Below are 7,426 nucleotides of genomic sequence, written 5' to 3'. Positions count from 1 at the left end.
AGAGACAGTTTTGTGTGGTGCAAGGTCCTGTGGATGAGTCTTGAATTGATCCAGACTGTCCACTACTGTTCAAACGATTAAAAATGTAACAATGTTTTGCACCCCATACGGGACGTTTGGTCTGTTTCAGTCCAATTTATTTAAAGAGCCTGAACAGCTGTTTTAATGTGGCTGTTTGGTTAGTTAATCAAAATAGGTGTTAGGAGCTTTGCCTGCTCATACAGAGGCAGTTGTAGACAGTCATTGTCTAATGAATGTTGTTGACCCCAAAAAGATTTTCTGTGGTTAGATTATAAATCTTGATAGACCACAAATACATCGTCTATGCCTCTTCACATTTTTGATTTTTCATGTTCGACAGGAAAAAGACACATCTGGATCCAGGGAAATAATTTGGACAATTTCATTTGTTAGCTGTAAGTGTTGTGTTATGCTGTATTGCATTTTTTATTTTCAAAAGAAATAGTTTTCCTCAAGAGTAGGTCAAATTAAATAAAGGATCTCTAAATTATTGCATCCTTGGAAGCTGCATTAAAGTTATGTTATACATTAGTAATGTTATATATTTTCTTGAGTTGTACTTACATTATCTGAAATGTTTCCAACAATTTTCACACGCAGAGAAATCCATAATTTATTCAAGTTAATGCTGCATTTCCTGTTAGCCATGACTAACTAGTTGTTAGTTGTTATAACTTCCATGAAAACACAGGATACTTCTGGATATGTCTGAGAGTGTCGTCGACAAACTTGGCAAACTACAACATGAAAAAAACATGATTTTTGTCTGAATCATGTCAGATACATTTTCATCTGCAGTGGTGGTTGTTTAGAAGTGAGGATAACGACAACCATGATCCCATGCCATTTCTTGACGTCATCAAACTTCATCTTTTGTTTGTGCTTTAATGTGAGAGAGACCAGTATCTCTAAAATACATATACATATACATATACATATACACAACATATTGTGTGTTTAACCTCTGGCTTATTCTTCTGACTGGAGCAAATAGAGAACGGAAAGTTGTCTTGACTAGGTTTGCTATTTGCTTGCTTTTAACTAATGTCCACTTTGTCTTATGTGACTGAATGATAGTTGTTACTGTATTTGTCAAATGAGATAGATTTGGTATTAGGAGGATTACTCCATTTTGCACACACTTGAGGCTGTAATGAAACAAAGTCTCAATAAATGACACTGTGTGGGTGTGTTTTTCACCGACTTCAGTTCTAGTGAGTCTACTAGGATTCTTCTGGCAGGTCTGGTAATGTGGCAGATGGGGCAGCAGTCAGCTCCCCTCTGAACCCTCCTGCAGAGGCACACAGCCTCAATTAGACCAAACACAATAATTAGGGAATCTTTTACCTCTGCATATCATTAGTTCGCTAACGGAGAACATCCTGATCAATGATTACAAATGACAGGCTCATAAATAAATTAGTCCTCCTGATAAGTGTGTTACACTTCTCAATTGATCCATGTTAAATGGAAATTAGAGGGCCGCAGGAGTGAGGATTGAAATAGCAAATTTTGCAAATTTAAGAGAATTATAAAGGAGGTGATTGTTATATATGAATGTTTTTCTTATTGACTATAATATAATATTTAACATATATATGGAAAAAATGAAGAACCCATGTATATCCATAAAATATTGTCACAAAGTGTTGGTTATTAAATATAAATTCTTATTTTAAACCAGCAGATGTCAGTGTTGCCTGTGGATATCTCATGTGCCATAAACACAGACTGCGCTGAACCTTAACAGTTGACTCAGTGAAGTTCACCACTGAATATTTAGATAGAAAAAAGTTTGTTTGTCTCTTAACCATTTTGCATTGTTGTTTGTTTCTTTTCCTTTTTGTACCATGGGTATTTGTTAGTGAGAGGTAAGATTGCTATTTCGATTCAGTGAAACTGCCTTAGCCCTTAGTTTACTATGACTGCCTGTGACTTTGACAGATTGGAACATGGGTTTCATGCCAGCATATAGGACATTAGAGGGTGTCACAACATTAAAGAAATACTGGACTAGACCTTGTTTTATTCAGTTGAACTAAATCCTGGAGTGTTTACTCCCTTGGTGCAGTTTTTTTGGGGTTGGTGTGAACGCCACACTCTGGAATGGACCAAACAGCCACACTGATCCACCTCAAAGAGGTGGTCTTAGACCACGGCCAAGTGAACGCTGGAGTGATTCATTTATAGTTAAAACACCATTCAAGCCAATCACAGAAGTTTACCATGGCATGCGTCATTTCATGGGTTAAAAGATATTTTCTCTTCCTGTTTTGGTGTCTGGCGAACTAGTTGTGTGTTTGCTTTCTTATGAAAAAGTTTAAACTCTGCTGATGTGAGCTCCAGATCAAAACCAACATGATGTATGACATCCAGGTAGAAATTGGGCCGTATGTTATCTTTTTACCCACCTACTATATAATGTAACAACTGTATAATGTATAATCAAACAACATTTCCACCACATGACATGATAATTTGAGTTTTGGACAAACTGGACCAGCAGGTAAACTGACAGGTTTGATTCAGGAATCCGACCTTTAGGCCAGAGATATACTTGCTTTTTAACTACTGTTAGGCAGCCATGATGCATATGGATGTGTATGCGAATGTTTCTGGTCTTAGGTGTGAACCTTTTGTAGTTAGTATACAAAATATAAAAATAAAACATTTTTACAACAGTAAAAACAGCTTTAATAAGGCTGTGAATGTATCTAACTCTCTGTATTTCATACTGTTTTCTCCATTCTGTTGTGTGTGTGTGTGTGTGTGTGTGTGTATTCATGTGGGTATATCTGTGTATGTATGACTGCATTAAGAGAAGATGGCATTGTTTATAATAGTGCATCTTAGCTAATTTCAGTAATGTGATCCAGCCTCCACTCGCTGACAGTTTAATAGCTATTATTTGTGTCAGCCTCTCTCATAACACTTTAGCAGTAAATTGCTATGTGCAGGAGACTGTGGAATGACTGACATCTTACCTTGTAATATGATATCTATTGTTTTAATTAAGTGAAAGCGATTGTGACATTTATTGGTTCCCAATTTACTTGTTAATGGCAGTATAAGAAAAAAAAGTGGAAGTGAATTATCATAGTTTACATTGCATAAATAATTTGCAAACCCTTTGCTAATGATTACACATTATTCTCCCACTGTGACAATTCATTTGAATACATCACAAATAAAAACACTGCATTGGTGATGCAACGCAAACCCCCTCTTGGCAATGCCTGAGCTTTCTCTCTTCTCTCTGTCTCATCTTCTTTCTGTGTGTGTTTGTGTGTGTGTAAGTAGTGTTTATTTATTCTATATCACTTTTGTGGTGAATTTTTTTCCATTGAAATTATAGAGGCCGACTTTCATTTTGTTACCAAGGCTCCTGTTTAAAGTAATGCCAGTAACCAGTGTGTTAGTGCTTTAAGTCATCACCCTGTCTGTTTGATCTATGGACTCACTCAGATGTCTTTAGCGGAGCGTAATCATGTTTTTATATGATGTCACTGGTCGTTCCTGTCATTAACTTGCCACCAGCTTGCCAGTTTGGGGAACATATTCGATGTTAGGGTGGTGCATGTGTTGCATACTCTCCATCCAGCCACTAAAGCTGTATCTGTCTCCAGCACACCAGTTTGTTCTGACAGGCCTGCCACAATGATGACTGCATCACCCAGATGCGGCGGAGCAGCTTGCGAGCCAACCCTGACACGCCGTCAAAAGGAGCAGCCAGCCGTCTGCATGAGCCTTCTTCTGCCCCATCAAACCTCAGAGCCCATCTCATCCTGTACAGCCAGCCACCATCAACCAGGCTGCTTCTCTCTGTTTGCTTTCCACGCTGAATGCATCCCTTGTAGCAGCCCTTTCTGGCTTAGATGTTGTTTTATAATATTTACTTCCAAATTCAGTGGCTACAGATCTCCTCGAATTATCTGCATATGATCTGAAGTCACCACACTGAAAGTGTGACAGTGGAAGTCCAAAACAAGCATGATGGGATGTGATGTGGGGAACTCAAGTAGAAGAGCTCAGTTATGATCAGCCCCCTTAATGCCAAGGGACCTTTTTATTGGTAGCCAAGGCAGCTCGCTGCCTGTCATGCTTAGTTTCTGGACTGGCTTTTTCACTGCCTGACAAATGTGGGCAGTTCAGTGAGAGACAGAAGAGATATCAGTCACTGTGAGATAAGACAATTACAGAGACATTTAAGGAGTCCTCCAACCCAGTAAAGATTGAGCATTGTGTCACCACTCCGGTCATTTAATGTAAAAATCTACATCAGACAGCTGTTACAGCTAAAATTTATATTGCATTATCAAGCTTTGAGTTACTCCAAATGAATACAAAGGACGATGAATTGCTTCTGTTGCTGGGCTTTTCATATCTTATGGAATATTACTGTTATATTACTCCATTATGTCACTGTGGTGCAAAATATTTTACTACCTTGCAGTTGAGCACATAGAGGAATGTCTTACTGAATAAACTTGCCGTGAAGTGCAATGAAGTCGTTTGACGCACATTAATTTCATTCCAGTTATCAACATTATGGTCCCTGTCTTACACCTGGCGCAAAGCCTTTGCGCCACTGGTGCAACTGGTATTGCTATCTTACACCAGCGCAAGTGCCATTTTTGCCATGTCTGCAAGATAGCAAATGCATTTGCGCCGGGTCTGTGCGGCTAACGGGAGGTCTAAACATGAAGGCAAAACAAGACGTGGCCTGGCACGTTTGCTATGGTTGGATATATCCGTGCAGAATTTTGTGCTCTTCAAACTACAGAAACTCTCTCTGATTATTTCGTAGCAGGGCAGACAACCGAGGATGGGAGGAGGAGATGAGGATTAGGTGGGAGAGGAGAAGAAGGAGGAGCAGGGACAGCCACGTAACTCCTCCTTCACCTGGCTCAGGTGGGCCAGTGGAGCCGGGCAGCTTCACGGCTTGACCAGAACGGTTCGCCTCCCCTCTCTACTGTACCATCTCTCTCCCCGACTCCTCAGCTAGAGCTGCATAATAATGATGATGATGAAAATAATAATTAATTATAAAATACAACACAATTTCAAAGTGCTTCAGGTTAAAACATAACCAGTTACATATCTGCATGACATTTGCGGTTCATTTATTGTATTGTTTTTGCAGGCGTTAATGTAAAATAAACTATTTACACATGAAGCTGCTTTGGAGACGTCCTGTTGTCTCCATATATTGCATATATTGTAATGTGCTGATAGCCTGTAAACCCAGTCCCACACAGCAACCACAGTTAATGTCAGCACACTTGCAGCGCCCTCCATGCACAACAAAACTTTAAGTGAGCCATCGCAACTTCATTGACATATTCAGGTCATTAATTAGCTAATTGGATATGTTGTTGCTGGAGATAACTGGATTTTTTTCACTGTCTTGGTTGATGTTGGCTTAGTATTTTAACCAACCACCAGCCCGAAATTCCTTTCCGACATGCTATTTTTGTTTTCCAAAGAGTAAATATGCTTAAGATAAATTGAGATTTATGTGTGTGTGACACTGTGGTATGGCACCAATATTCACAAATTGCATACATTTAACAGGGAAATATTGCAGTAAGCACTGCAACTGTAATGACAACATGACAGGAAGGATATCACATGTGCTTCTGCTGAGACACAAACGTTAATTGCCCTGCAAAGACATGATGAAGGCTAAAGAGAGGGATTTTATGTTTTTGTGTTTAAAATGTTCTAAATAAATAACATTTTTTTTACTGCTGTAACTGAAGTACATAAAAGAGAGAGTAAAGTACTGAAAAAATGTAGTGCTGAGTATGAGTACCAAATTCTAAGTACCAGTATCGGTTCAAATGTGAATAGCACCCAACCCTAGATGGCACATTGTTGGCCTAAGAAGAGAAGGGGAAATTTTGCAAGTAGTCTGAGACACACAGGTACGCAGACAGCAAAATGTCAAATTCTATCATGGTCAAAGAAAAGCATTTAGAAAATTGAAGCATAAACGACTGATAAAAAGGGAGTTGCGACTGTCCGCCTCAATGTCTGAATGGTTGTTCTGGCTGCCAAAACTATCATAAAAGTGCTGAAAGTCAAAAGAGTTCCCATGTCAGAGGAATGGACACAGTTTCCTTACCTCAGGCCATCATCATGGGTGATCAAGACTGACATGCATCACCAGAGGCTTTCATGTCCAATGAGAACACCTGTCTGCCTCTCTGGGTGAAACTGGACAGAGGAATGCCATTGCAAATAACGTTTCATATGTGCCACACTGCCATAGAAGGCATGGTGGCATCAAGCACCAGAGGAGGGGGAGAAATAAGGAGAATTATTCTGCAGAATGCTGGGCTGTAATAATATTTGTCTCACCTAGACATTGTTCAAAACTCTTGTCCAGAGTAAAAGAGTTGTGCATCAACAGGGATCATGCCGATAGATATTTTGTTTTAGAGAGCTTTTAAAAGACACACACTGAGACTGCAGTTCTTGGTGTATACTTATTCTCTCCGGGGCCCATTACAGGGACACAAAGAGAAAGTCAATCAGTAGAGGTTAATGTAGACAATCTTTAAAGAGGACAGACAATGAATGCAAAACACTCCTGAAGAAGTGCTGCTGAGTTAAAGTGTTATGCCAGTGACATGGTGAATATGTGTGTATTTATAAATGCTGAACTGTATGTGCTGTATTTTCAGCTGTCAGTTGAGCTGTATCGCTGCAGGGTCGCCACATTGGGTTTACCCATTGTTTTCAAAAATCAATTAAAAGCAGCTTGCAGTATACTGCTGCCTTAGTTATTCAAAACAACATATGCACTTTTTCCATAACATTATAATATCACAATTAAAACGGTATTAGTGAGGTGTTGATGCAAACAGGTCATTTCATGAACAGCCACAAACATAAACAAGGGAGACCCATTTGAAAGCAATGACTTCTGGGTCTTATTCAAGATTAGTAATGATGGAATACATCAAGTGCAAATGGGCCTCATATGTTCGTTTGTTTAATTTTTGTTGTTTTTTTTACTGCAAAATTTTGACATGTAGTAGAAGTGCAAACACAGGTGTTACCAGCGATACTAATCGAATGTCAGGGCTCATCACAGCCATTCTAGGCAGTTCTTGTGATTCCACCAGAAGAGTCGCAGCACATCCCAGAAGTGGCTCTCCGTCCATCTATTTTTTATAGAAGCTGCATCAAGCGGCACAGAGCAGATTGAGCCTGACAGGAAGTGAGCTACAGGATAGACAACCTAGTCAGTTTTCAAAAGAAAACACCCGATCATACAAACAGAAACATAGTCTACCTTGGTAGATGCACAAAAATGATGAAAAAAATCACTAGATTAATGAAATCTGAGCAAGCCAACAATGGCATTAGAATAGGCAAGCACCAACATTTGGAGCTA

The sequence above is a fragment of the Lutjanus erythropterus genome, chromosome 1, assembly GCF_056507025.1.
Source record: "Lutjanus erythropterus isolate fLutEry1 chromosome 1, fLutEry1.hap2, whole genome shotgun sequence".
Taxonomy (NCBI): domain Eukaryota; kingdom Metazoa; phylum Chordata; class Actinopteri; order Lutjaniformes; family Lutjanidae; genus Lutjanus; species Lutjanus erythropterus.
Note: the sequence above shows the minus strand (reverse complement) of the source record.